We start from the raw sequence: 13,741 nt of genomic DNA on the forward strand, positions 1-13,741 counted from the left end.
AAGAAGCTTATTAATACAACTGATTCAATAACATTTTTAATTCAACTGCTATGTCCCAGGTACTGGGCTGGACACTAGGGAGGCACAAATGAATAAGGTATATTTCTTTCCTTTGGAGCACTCAGAGTATAATGGAGACGGTGATCACTCAAAGAGAAAAGTAATGATTCTTGTAGTATTATCCTACAAGCACAAAATAACATTAAATGAATAAAACATGCTACAATGGAATTATAACCATTACAGTAGCGGTGCCTGATTAGAAATTGATATTGGAAACTCATTCAAGACTTCAAGATGTTGACTTTGAGTAAAATTGTTAATACTATCAGTATTTGGATCAGTTTAAAGCATGGAAGAAGGGTTTCCCAACAAGAGGAAATGGCAGGGAAAAGAAACCTTGGAGATGGGGCTGGTGGAAGAGAAATGACTAGTTAGGTTAGAATAGAATGATGTGGAGAAGTGATGGCAAAGAAGGGGTGGGGTAGATAGGGTAAGAGCAGCTTACGAGCAGCTTTGAATACCAGCCAGAATAGTCTAGACTTGAGACAATGGGCAATAGAGAGCCATTATGGACAGTTGTGCATGGAAGGGACTTGTATAAAGCAATAACTTAAAAAGACAGCCTGAGAGTTACGGGAAACATGAATTGGAGAGGCGGAAACTGACATCAAGGAGATGAGCTAGGGGACTGTGACAGCAGCAGCAGGGGAAATTTAGCACTACTGGTGCCGTAAGAAACAATGAAGATGAAGGCCAGAATCCAAATATACCGGCGCCACCAGAGGGTAAGATTTAGACTTAACACTAGTTTGAGTTTGTGACACAAAATATTTTTTGAACACTTTAATTGAGGCAATTCAGTAAAAAAAAAAAAAAGCTACTTAAGATGTTTTAGGAACTAGTGATCCTTGAAACATAGTCCCATACACTACTGGTGATCAGTTGAATGATCTGGTAAACAGCTGGCATACCCAGAGTGCAGAGGTGCCATACGGGGGTCCCTGAGAAGGTGCAGCCACTTGGGAGAAAAAGATAAATGGAATAGGAACCGCTGACTTTGAGGGAAATTTAGGCCAAATTTAAAGGCTTCAGGAAGAATCACCAAACTGCTGCCACTGATTATATCTGCAGCAGCCCAAAGGCTTCTAACCAACTTTCTCCTCATAATTGATTCATGAACCCAAAGAGTCCCTTCCTATCCTCAGGGATCACTCCTCCTCCCCCACCCTAGCTGAAATGACAGGTGGGGAACCAACTGAAGCCAAGATCAAATACGCTTCCCCCGTGGAATGGGGTGCAGTGGGGGGAAAGGATAAGAATGAGAATGCTGGGGCCGGGGAGATCGTATGTTTGGAGAGAGGGGTAAAAGGGACTCGGTGGCTCCTGGATTTTGCCCTCATAGAGATGGCCTACGCACCCGAGGCAGAGAACTGCTAGTGAAAACAAAATGATCACTTGCTTGACAAAGATTCTAGTTGCTTTGACAGCTTCTCGACAGAGCCTGAGCGACAGCGTGCACTAAGACAAAACCCTTCTGCTCATCAGACACTCAATCTGGAGGCAACTGAGTCATGAGAGCTGATTTCTTCAGCTTCAATGTCGACTGCCCTCGTCTCCACACATTCCCAACAGAGAGAAGCACGTGGGAGAGTGGTTTCCGCTGACTTTGACCTAAAGGCAGAACTTTATCCAAAAACATCAAGGACGTGACTAGAGACGTTCCTGCTTGAGGAAGATCTTTGGTGTGACCTTTTTTACTCTCTTTCATACAAACACCCAATCACAGTTCACCATTGGTCTCTTCTTCCCATTCCCAATCCTCCAGCCCCACCCAGAATCTCTCTTTTCAGGTTCCATAAGAATTGAGTTAAAATTCTTCAACTTGGCATCATCTTGGTCTCTGAATCTGATTTGTTCTGATAACCATATTCTCAGGCTGTTCTCAGCCAGCCATGAAAATGTGCTCCTGTTGGGCTTTCAGGAACTCCGCCAGATCCTTTGAGGAAAAAAAGGAAGTTTGATGATGTCGGTATAGTTTCTATTGGAAGGAAAAGAGGTGGTTTATATCTGTGGACAGCATAACACTGACTGAGTCACACACGTTCTAGTCTTTCTTTCCTTTTCCTCGTTAACAATGGGGTCAATTATTCACATTTCTCAATGACTATTATCTTCAGTTAGAATGGATTTGAAGCAAAACTGTGGAATAAAAGAAGCGTGCTTTGGGACTGTCATCTCTTCCTCTCCACACCATTTCATTCACCATCGTCTCTCTCCTCTCCAGCTCCAACCTCTAGCCCAAACTGTTTTATATGCATACTAAGTGATAAATCATAAAACTAATATCATCCATAATTTTCATCTGTTCCCCCAGATTTTATCTCATTTGATCTTCATAATAACTTGTCAAATTATGTTATTCCAATTCTACAGATAAGAAATATGAGGCTCAGAAAGGACAAATAACTTTCTCCAAGTCAACTGTTACACAATGACAACTTCAGGGCTAATGAAGGGCTTTTTCCATCACCATGCTATCTCATAGTGAAGTGTCAAGCTAAATGCGTCTCCAATGATAAGATTTCAAGTATTAGCAATCCAGGCAAAGGAAATACTTGGTCAGCAAAGAAAGTTTTCTGGAATCCATGAAACTACACCACTTCCTCTTCCACTAAGTCACATAGTACCTTGTGTGCACTCCTAACGTGGCACATGTGAATCTGAATTAAAATACCCTGGTTATCTCTCTATCTCCCCAACTAGATGGCTGGCTCCATCACATCAGGGAGCATGGATAGGTCAGTTTTTATGTGCTTCTCCCTGTAATTCCATTAAATACCATGGTCTGTCTGTCTGTCTGTCTGTCTCTCTCTCTCTCTCTCACACACACACACACACACACACACACACACACACACACACACACACTACAACACTTTATGTTTTGCCTAGGGATGACCTGAAGTAAAGTGAAAAGAACAAGAAGTGAGGATATGGCTATTCTACATAACATTTAATATGTTACATGATTACTCAAACTGAACATAGAGAGTTTTTTTATGGGAAATCTCCCCCTTACATTAGGAAGAGAGATTGAGAGAGAATGGCAAGGAAAAAGAAGGGGAGTGCCATGGGCACCAAAGGGAGAGGAGGAGCAAACTGCCCACTTCCTTATTTTATGAAGGATAAAGCCGGCACTCACATGAACCCAGCCTCTCTGTGGTTCATTCTTTGAGCTAAGATCAGACCTGGAAGATTCACTGAAAGAAGGTCGGGTTGGGAAGGATGCTGTCTCTGTGTCTCCTGAGGGTTATCCAGTTCTTCCTACCACAAGCAGACACACATGCCCCCAGAGTGACCCAACTTCAATGACCACCCAAGTTCACCGCTTTTCTGCTTTCTCCACAGTTGCAAGGCCATCCTGAGGGCACTCTAGATGAAAAACTGAAACTGTGAGTAATTATTAGTCAAATCCTTTTCACCTGCCTTCACTAATCAAGCTTGTTTTAAGACTTGCATATCCTCCAAGCGGCTTGTGGCCTAAACAATGGGATGTTTGCCCAAGTGGTTTTCCAGGAACTTGGGGTCAACTGTGTCTAGTAGGAGCTGAGCTGGTTATGACTGGATAGGACCATGGACCCTCCCACTGGGCATGAGCAAGGGTCCCCTTGTGACCTTTTGACCTCAGGGAGCCAAAAACTCGACCCTCAGATGCTGCTGAGTGCCTCCACATTTGAAAGTGCAGAGGCCTGGAGCGTAGTTACACCTGCCCAGAACCACAATCACTGCACCTTTTTTCAATCACCTTTCCCCATGCTCCCCACACTCCGCATGCCTCAAACCACCCTGCAGCTTCATTCCTCATCCCATAAATACCCTGAGCCCCTCGCCTTTGGGGAGGTGAATCGGAGACTTGTTCTCCCATCTCCTCGCTTGGCTGCCTTGGGAATAAACCCTCTCTTTGCTGCAAACCTCAGCATCTCAGCATTTTGTCTTGCTGCACCCAAGCAAACAAGCCTGGCTCGGTAACAAACCCACAGTGGCAGCCACGCTCACCTTCTTTACTACACCTGTTCTCCTCCACTCTTCCGCCCTTATGTTGACCCCCAGACTGCTCGGGGTTTCCAACGTTTCCCCCATGGAGGCATAGCCTCAGCAGAAACACGCCATGCCCTGGTCCTTACTTCCTGCCCCAAACCTTATCAAAAATTGTTCTGACCTGTATTGCTACTACCCACTGTGGCACCAGGTAACTGAGACAATAATGGCTAACTAATCCACACCTAGGCATTAATAGCTAAGAAATTCTACATGCAGATAGGCATTTTTGCAGGATTCTTTAATATCTTAGCTCAAAGGAACAACTGGCGGGAAACTGGTACAAAATGACAGGCTTATAGAGGAAAGAGTTTGGGTATGTGTCTCTGGGCAACTTTCCGTGCCTCTTACGCATGTGTTGGGCTACGCCCTACCCTGACCCCCTGACTTTCTTATAACATTATCATTTCTGTGACCTCTTTGGAAATATTTGTGATTGGCTGCATTCACTGTAATTGAGAAAGAGTACAGGGTTTTTTATATTTTCACATAAGATCCCAAAACGTATGATTGCATTATTGGCACCAGGTTGACCTGGGGGACTTAATAGCATGCTCACTACCAGATAGCCATGAATTAACTCCCCCAGGAGGTCCAGAAAACCTCTTCCAGGGACGCTTCTGAGAACATGTTCTAATATGTTTGCCTATGGGGTTCCCCTGAAGCACCCTGGTGGTTTAGTGTTCTCGACAATGACTTACACAATGAAGGGCATTGAGGGAAAGAACTGGAAGCCAGCATCACTTTACCTCAAGAGCCACAAATGCTTCCTTCTTTCATTTTTCACACCCACAAAAAGAACCGAAACTCTACCTTGATCTTTTGAGATAATCCACTTTCCTAGATGTCTACATTTGTCACACGATGTTGCTAGGTGCTGGCAAAAGCATCATTCATCATCATGAATTAAATTAATTAAATTAATTTGAAATAAAATAAAAGTTCTGACACTCGGATAGAAGTTATGTCCTGAAATCCTGATCTATCCAGAAAGGACTTTTCCATGAGTTTATGAAAAGCCACTTCTCCCCATAAGTCAGTGTCTCACAAGAGCATTTATTGAGTGACTTCTGCATGCCTGACCCTGTGCTGGTCCTCCTTATGTAGGAGGAAAGAAACGTAAGGAACACCTCCTTACCTTATATTTGAATCAGTGAGACAAACACAAAGAAGGAGCAATTAGGAAACATGAAAGTAATGGTCAGAACAGTCAGTGTTGACATTAAGAATGACAGAAATTCAGATCAGGGTGAGTGTTGGGCTGCACCCCAGAGGCCTGCAAGCCCTGTGCTTGCCCAGCCTCAAGACCAAAGAAAGAGCCCCCGGAGCCAGTGACAGAGACATCAGTGGTTGAATGGATGGGGGATCTTACTTGTCTGAAGCAAGGTCCTGGAGCGACGCCCCACCCTGTGTGCAGCAGTCTTCGCTATGGGGAGAGGGAAGTTGCCAATTACAGGGGGAATTGACGTCAGGTGGATTTATCGGTTACCAGGGAAACCAGCAGAGGAGCAGACCCCTTACTGCCCTTTCAATTAGCTATCATAGTGGAGCCCTTCTGATCTAAAGTTTAGAACAATCACGAACTGGGGCTGGGGGCAAGTATGTAGGCATTTACTTGTTAGGCTGTATGATTACGAGAGTTTAGTCTTGTGAGTAGGGTGTAGGTGAAACAGGCACTGGTCGAGCAGGGCATGTACAGACAGCAAGAGAACAGCCATCTTAAATGGCCTGACCATAGTGAGAAACATGTACGTGTGCAAATTTCTTGTTAAAAATGCCTCTTTTTTAAGAAATTTTGCCATCTTCCTTTTTCTACCCCTATTAGAGAAGAGAAAGGAATTTGACCTTCAGGGTCCCAAGTGAAGCTAAAAAGTTATCCTTGCCTGTTCACAATTTCTGCTCTAAGCCACAGTCATAAAAGGAATCTGAATGCAGTATAACAACATGACTTTGGAATAATAGCCTTCTAGGCCCGCAGAGAATCAACCCAAAACACAGGCACCCCCTTGGATGTCCAGGCCCCAAACACTGAGAGAGCGAGCCAGAATAATTTGAAATTAGAGAATTCCATTTTAGCAGAGAGTGGAAGTAGTGTAAGAACCGTACACTGCTTTGAGTTGTCATCAACAGAGAATTAATAGAAAGTTAAAATCTCTTGACTGGAGGTGGTAGTAAGACTGCATACATTTGTCACAATTCATAGAACTGCACTTCGAAAAAGGATGGATTTTACTATGCATACATTATATCTCAGTAAACCTGATGGAAGAAGAGAAAGAAGGAAGGAGGGAAAGAAAGAAGAAAGAAAAAGGATGGGAGGGATTGAGGGAGGAAGGGAGGAAGGAAAGAAGAATTTGGCTAATATTTGTCTCTCGTATCCTAAAATCTAATTGTGTTTGAAAAAATAAAATGGGGCTTACCCAGAGAAGGTATTAATCCCCAATTTTGCCAGTTTCAAGGCAATTGTTTTCTCCTAAATAGACTGTTCAATAATAGAATGGAATGCACTGTCTTGTAAAGGAACAAATTCCTACCACTAGAATGTGGCCAATACTTATTTATATAAAACTTACTCAGCTAGGTGATTTACATAGCCCATTTATGATCTTTAGCATAATCTTCCAAGGGAGGTATTTTACAGATGAGGAAACAGAGACTCAGAGCATGTATGTGACTGCTATTTGGTGACGGAGGTTGGTCCAAGCAGGAGCAGAATATCTTCTTGCACTTGATACATATGCATTGAGTTCCTACCAAGCGTCCATTGCTCTGCTGGGTACACGTTATCACTGTGATAGATATGGCCCTATCTTCACAGAGAGTACCATCTACCTAATGAAAACCCCCCCAAAAAGGCCATCATCTTACAGTGTGTCAAGTGCTATGGGGGTGGGGTGGGGGGAGAGGGGACAAAAGGAAGCACGAGGAAGACGTACTTTCCCCAGACTAGACAGGTAAGCTAAGACCTGATGGCTAAATGAGGAGTTGATGAGGAGGTCGGCAGTGGGAGTGGGATGAGTTGCAGTGGCAGGGAGGGGGCAAGGGGTGAGTTATGGATGAAGGAAATAACATGTGGGAAGACCTGGAGTTAAGAAGGAAAATAGCGCATTCAAATAACTGAAGTAAGTTCCATATGACTTCAGCGCTATAGGAAGAGTAACAAGACATCTCCCCGAGATGTGCACATGACTCACTCCCTCATCTCCTTCAGGGGTTCTTTCTCTCTCCCCATCTTTAGGAGCAGTTTTTAGTTCACGGAGATTTTCCATGTACCCTCTGACTCCATGCTTAGACTCCCCATTTTCAACATCCCACACCAGAGTGGCACATTTGTTACAGCTGATGAACCTCCACTGACACATCGTTATCACCCCAAATTCCTCAGGTGTTTGTTACAAAACTCCTTCTCAGGGAAGCCTCCCCAACCACCCTGGCAACTGCCAACACCGCCCAACATATATATTCACTCTTTTCTTTTTTTATTAGTCAGCTACTGCTATGTAATAAATTGCCTCAAAACTTAGCACCTTAAAACAACAAACATTTGCTATCTCATATAATTTCCAAAAGTCTAGCTCAGGGTCACTCATGATTTGTAGTTGAGAGCTAGGCCTGCAGTCCTCTGAAGACTCGACTAGGGCTAGAGAATCCAGTCTCTCTCCCATGACTGCTGTTGAAGTCCTTGAGGTGAGGAATCTGGCACATCATGGATGTCACAGAGGGATTCTTCCATCGGTCGCTGCATTTGAACTCCAGTCGTCTAAGGGACTGACTCAGCGTGTGGTCCACACTGCCATGGCACAAGCCCTCATCAGCTTCACTGCTGGAGACATGCCCCAGGGTTCCACCTACTGTGGAACTAGTCTCATAATTTGGAAATTATTTGCTGTAAGCAGTTGATAAATTTTAGCTGTGGGGGGAAATTATGATTCACTGAATTATAAAAGTCTCAGACTTTTACAATATAATCATATCATTAAAGAAAAACATGTCCCTAAATATGTAAACAAAAGATACATACTAGGCTGGGCTATGTTCTCAGGATGGTATGCCATTCCTTTTTTAAAAATCAGGAACAATTGGATAGAGAAGAAACTAAGCTAGAAAACATTTCCCCTAGTGTCATGAGAAAACAGAATAATGGCAGCAACAACAATGATTAGCCAAATTTTTAAATGATGTTTTAGACAGCACTGCCATGCTGAGGATGAAGAAAAGCAAAATAGCCCCCAGAATAAAGCTATAAATAAGAAATTTTCCTAGGATTTTCTGCACATTTTTGCAAACCAGAAAACTGTAATGTGAAAAGTGAAGGTCTCTTGCAATCCTGCCCTCCAGAAAAATCCTCTTTAACAGCCTGGTGCATAGTCCTCCACATTCTTTTCTATAAATATGCTAACTCAGTTATTCTAATTTTACAAAAATGAGGTCATGCTATACACAGTTTTATATTTTTCTTTTTGTGTTTTATTTTTTAAGGTTCTGCTTAAGTCAATATATACCTTTTCTTAAAAAAAAGAAGTCCTGCTTAAACCTGTTTATAACCATGTCTAAAAAATTATACCACAGGGAAGAATATTCTCTTTCCTTGGTAGCTCCAGATTATCATCCAACGAATAGGGTATTCGAGTCCCTCAACTCTGTGGTTAGCTTCACCAGGAGGAAAGACAAATCAAAATTTAAATATACGCAAGTCAAAATGATACGGCAATCCCATCTGTAAGTCCTTTATTTTTTCACGAAAAAAAAATCAGTGGCGTAGGAACATTTTGCACCATGCAAACGTTATGCAAAAGGTAATGTGTTGCCTACTTTAAAGCTATTTGGAATTGTCTTCAATGCTGGAAATGGTTGTTGCTGCTGAAACTCAAGGAATGAGAGGAAGCGTAGCCAAGCTTAGATGTGTCTCTGAATGCGTAAGAAAGGGAGAGCATTATAAAATTCCAGAAATGTTGGGGGGGGGTTGTTTTTGTTTTTTCAAAAAAAAAAAAAAAATGCAGCGCCTGATGTGGTCAGAGGAACTAAACAGTTCCTCACATGACTTGTGATTCTGTCCATTGGTCAATTAAATATACACCAACTCATCATGCCCTTCAAAATTGGAAGTTCATTTCTTTACTCAGCAAACAGCTGTACCTCACCTCCTCCATGCTGGCATCTGGGCTATGTTCTGAGGATGGTACACAGTTCTTGTCTTCAAGGGGTTTACCTGTGAGACCAGTTCCGCCCCCCACCCCCCAATGCCGGGACTCAGGCCCCCAGGGCCTTTTTTAGCTTGCAAGACCTGTTTTGCCCAAGGCTGTTCCCCAGTCCTTTACCCAGATGGCTGTACTCTTGTCTTCTTGTCTCAGTAGGGTTGCTGGATCATACAGTAATTCTATTTTTAAGTTTTTGAGGAAACTCCATACTTTTCCATAACACCTGCACCAATTTGCATTGCCACCAACAGTGCAGGAGGAGTCCCTTTCTCCAGAAGCTCGCCAACACTTGCAGTCTGTTGTCTTTGATAAGTGCTATTCTGACAGGTGTAAGCAGTTTGACTCCCGCTGCTGTGTAATCACCTTGGCTCTTCCATTCTCTCATTCCATTGCTCATGGTAACAGTAATATCTATACCCTAGAGGAGACACAGTAAATACTATACGTGGTGACTAAGAACTGAGCCACTACCCAGAGAAATCACTGCACTGGCATCTCCATGCAGGGGCCTTTATCTGTTACCTTCTGAGACATCTCAAGTTCTAAGAGGCTGGTGCTTTTCTGGGAATCTCATTTAGGGAAATCCAGCCTACTTAATTCCAAGGGTGTTTTTATGACTATTTTGCAATTTTTCAAAGGGGAATCAAATTTAGTAAGACCTTTATTGGAATCAATGCCCTTGACTGGCCTACTTTTGCAAGCAGTTTGGCAATGGTGCATTTTCAGAAATCAGCGTTTGCAATCAACGTGCATGCAAGGATGTTTATCAAGTCCTTAGTGAGATTGATTGAAGTATCAGAAAATGGGGGGAGCCTCCTTTGATCTGGAGAGGCAGAATGGAAAAGGCAGTGGAATGAAAGAGAGTGGCTTCATTGGTTTTGTGCTGAGGCCCAGAACTGGATCAACCTCGCTTTAAACTCTGCCCCCTGCTAGTTGTGAGGGCCTCAGAAATCTGTTGCAGTCAGATTAACTCTGGCATTTAACTATCAGTTGAAATGCCACTGATTTAAGAGAAGGCTGTAGGTGCCCCTTGTCCATTTCTCCACGGCATGGAGAGGAACACACAGGCTTTAGAATTAAAAGAGCTGGGTTTGGATTCCAACTTATCTCAGCCTCAATTTTCTTACTGGCAGATGGGAGATAAACTCATAAGATCATTCTGAACATTTAATTGAATAATGTACGCAAAGGACAAGTCACGTAAAACCCATTGATTACTGTCATTTCGCTTCTAATAATGGCTAGCGTTTACTGCATGTTTGCTGTGTACAGGGCACTGTGTAGGAATCCTCTATGGACCTACTCAATTAATCCTTGAGGGAGGAACAAGGCTTAGAGAAATTCAGTATCTTGCCTAAGAGATGACATCAATATGTCAATGCAGAAAATCTGAACCCAGTCAGTCAAACTCCACAGCTCAGTTGCTTAACCACTGCACCACCCAAGCATTTTCATAAAGAAATCACAAGTTAATTAATACTGTGTTGCTTTTACTTATCAAACGTTTAGAACTTTTACAACGAGAAGACTTGGGGAAGTGATTCTCAACCAGTGTACGCAGAAACAACCCAGATAGTATTACGACTTTCTTAAGAGTTCAAGTGGTGCGTGTAAAGCTCAGGCTAGACATGCATGGCGCTTAGACGTGCAAAAGAGCCTAGAAGTGCAAAAAACATGGTTTTTCTCTGTAATGGAACTTCACTTTCAGGTGGGTGATAGAGTGGAGTCAACTCCAGGTGATCAGAATCAATTAATCCCTCCCACTTCTCTATTACATCTGGAGTTATCTCCATGTCCCTGCCCACCAGTGGGAGCAGGGAGGAACCTGGTCCTCTGTGGTCAGCTGTCCATCTTGTATCTACTGAGAGACAGATCTTCCTGACTGATCGTTGATCATCAAAGAGCACAGGCTCAGCTCCATTTCAATTGCTTGAGTCCCTCTTGAAAATACAGGACAAATTTGAGCATCTCCCCTGTCCCTCTGTGGCCATGGGAAATTCTGGGATGCTGTCTCATAACCTTTCTGCTAAGACAATACACAGGCCACAGAGTCATTTCTATTTTTTGCTAGACATGGGGTGGACATGAGACAGATTTCCAAAGGTTTCCACCTCTCTGGATACTACCCAGGAAGTGAAGCAGAAGTCCCCTTTCTTCTCAGTAGATTCCAAACTAGTGGTGTGCTGGTAATTGTTTAACAATCGGTTCTCCATGGGGAAAACCTTGATTTGTCACAGTTGCCAATTCTGCAGTGTAAATACTCCTACTGTGGCCGATTCCAAGCTGTCAACGCGAGAGCACTGAACATGGAGTTGGGAAGAGATGCCACCATTGGCTCTCATGAGCAGGTACAGCGGCTCCAGCACACCATTGCCCCAAGCTAACAAATGTCCACAATCCTCACTCACTCACTCAACCCAGGGCTCCATCTAGGAGAGTCTCAAGGAGGGGCTCCTCCTCAGGAAACCCCCAACCTCCATCCCCTCTCCTTCCCTTTTCCAACCCCAGTTTGGCCACTTTGAGTCTCTCTCAGGGGCTAAAAACATTCAGTTTTATCTTTTGAAAAAACCCAAAATAAAATAACTCTACTACTCCCATTATTCGATGACAATCTTTATAGGTAATACTAGCTTACGGTCTAGTTAGTGCTGAATTGGGAGAAAAACAGTTTAACAGAAAATACCCGGTTGGGGCGGGGAAGTGGGAAGGATCTATATTTACTATATCAAAATAATAGCTCGCTACATTACAGAGAATTTCCTCACCTCCTACACTCCCACCAGCACTGCCTGCCAAGGATTATACCCCCTACCCATTCCCCAGGTGATGCAGGCATGATGTGGGTTTCAGTAGATGCTCAGGCTACAAGCTCAGGTGTGCAAGAAACACAATTTCATTTTTTTCTCGATTATGAAGATTAACCTCTTTTTTTTTCAGGATGGCAATATGACCAATCAATAAATATAAAATGTATACATTCTTTGACCCCCAAACTTCATTTTTTTTGATATATACCTGTTATGGGCTGAGCTGTGTTCCTCTCCCCCACCCACCAAAATTTTATATGTTGAAGTCCTAACCCCCAGTACCTGAGAATGTGACTGTATTTGGAAAGAGAGTGTTTTGAGAGGTAATCAAGTTAAAATGAGATAATCTGGGTGGGTCGTAATCCAACATGACTGGTGTCCTCATAAGAAGAGGAGATTGATACACAGGGAGATACCATGTGCAAACATGGGAAGAAGGTGGCCATCTACAAGCCAAGGAGACACACGTCAGAAGAAACCAACCTTGCTGCCAACATGATGTCAGACCTCTGGCCTCCAGGAATGTAAGAAAATTAATTCCTGTTGTTTAAGCCCCCTAGTCTGGGGTAATTTGTTATGGCAGCCCAAGCCAACTGAAAAAGACTTGCACTTTTGAAAAGGCAGGTATTTGTGGGACAGGACTCAGACTTGTAGAGCTTGACTTCAAGGAATCAGGACAGAGGACAGAAGAACACAGCACTGCAGCAGACACTAGGCGCTTCCCTCTACCTACCCCTCCACCTCTTAAGTGCACACCTTGGCCTGAGGGCTATCTCATCCCTTCCACACAGGAGTTGCCAGAGCATTGATGCTACTGATGCTTATTCACTTTCCTCTCCATCCTGCCTCCTTCAGTCAGTGACTCCTTGGGAACTCCTTCGACCCTCAGAGCTCAGATACGAGCTCCCAGAGTTTTCCCAGCTGTGCTGAGCTCCAGTCACCCAGCATGGTAGCTGGTTTAACAATATACCCCTTTACTGGATGTTTCTCTGAATCTCCAGGGTAGGTGCATTGCTGTAGTTGCAGGCTTCCGTGTGAACAGCATCCTTTCTCTTCTCTTTTTTTAAACTTCTCTTTCTAGTCCCATTTGGGTGGTTGGTAGAAAGGAGTCAGAGGAGATAATGTTCGAGGTCCAGACAAAGAGATGCCAATGAGCTGCTGTGCACCTCTTAAGGTTGACCCTCCTTGGCCCTTGGGCCACTGCCCTGACTTCCTGTCTCACTTGCTAATTAAAAATGTTTTAAATGCTAAGTGAGAATAACTTTCATTCCTCCCAGCCTCCCTCATTTCCAATAAAACTGAGCAATTTTAGGAAGTGAAGTAGAAAATAATCATAATTTTTGAGTTCTATGTGGCAGCATTAAGTGCTTCAGGTGCACAGAATTACTTAATTTTCACAGTAACAATTTGAAATAACTTATGCTTATTACCCTATTTAACATACTCATCAACTGGAGCTCAGAAATTAGGTAACTTGCCCAGGATCACACAGCTAACAAGTGGCAGAACCAAGATTCCAACATCCTCTTGCCTAACCCAAGAGCATAAGCTCTGTTTAAAACGAATATTTGGGAGTGTTTCTTTTTTCCAGCTTCATTGTAGTCTTGTTACAATTGTTAAAGAAAATCTACTGTA

Source organism: Leucopleurus acutus, assembly GCF_964270905.1.
Source record: "Leucopleurus acutus genome assembly, chromosome: 11".
NCBI classification, from domain to species: domain Eukaryota; kingdom Metazoa; phylum Chordata; class Mammalia; order Artiodactyla; family Delphinidae; genus Leucopleurus; species Leucopleurus acutus.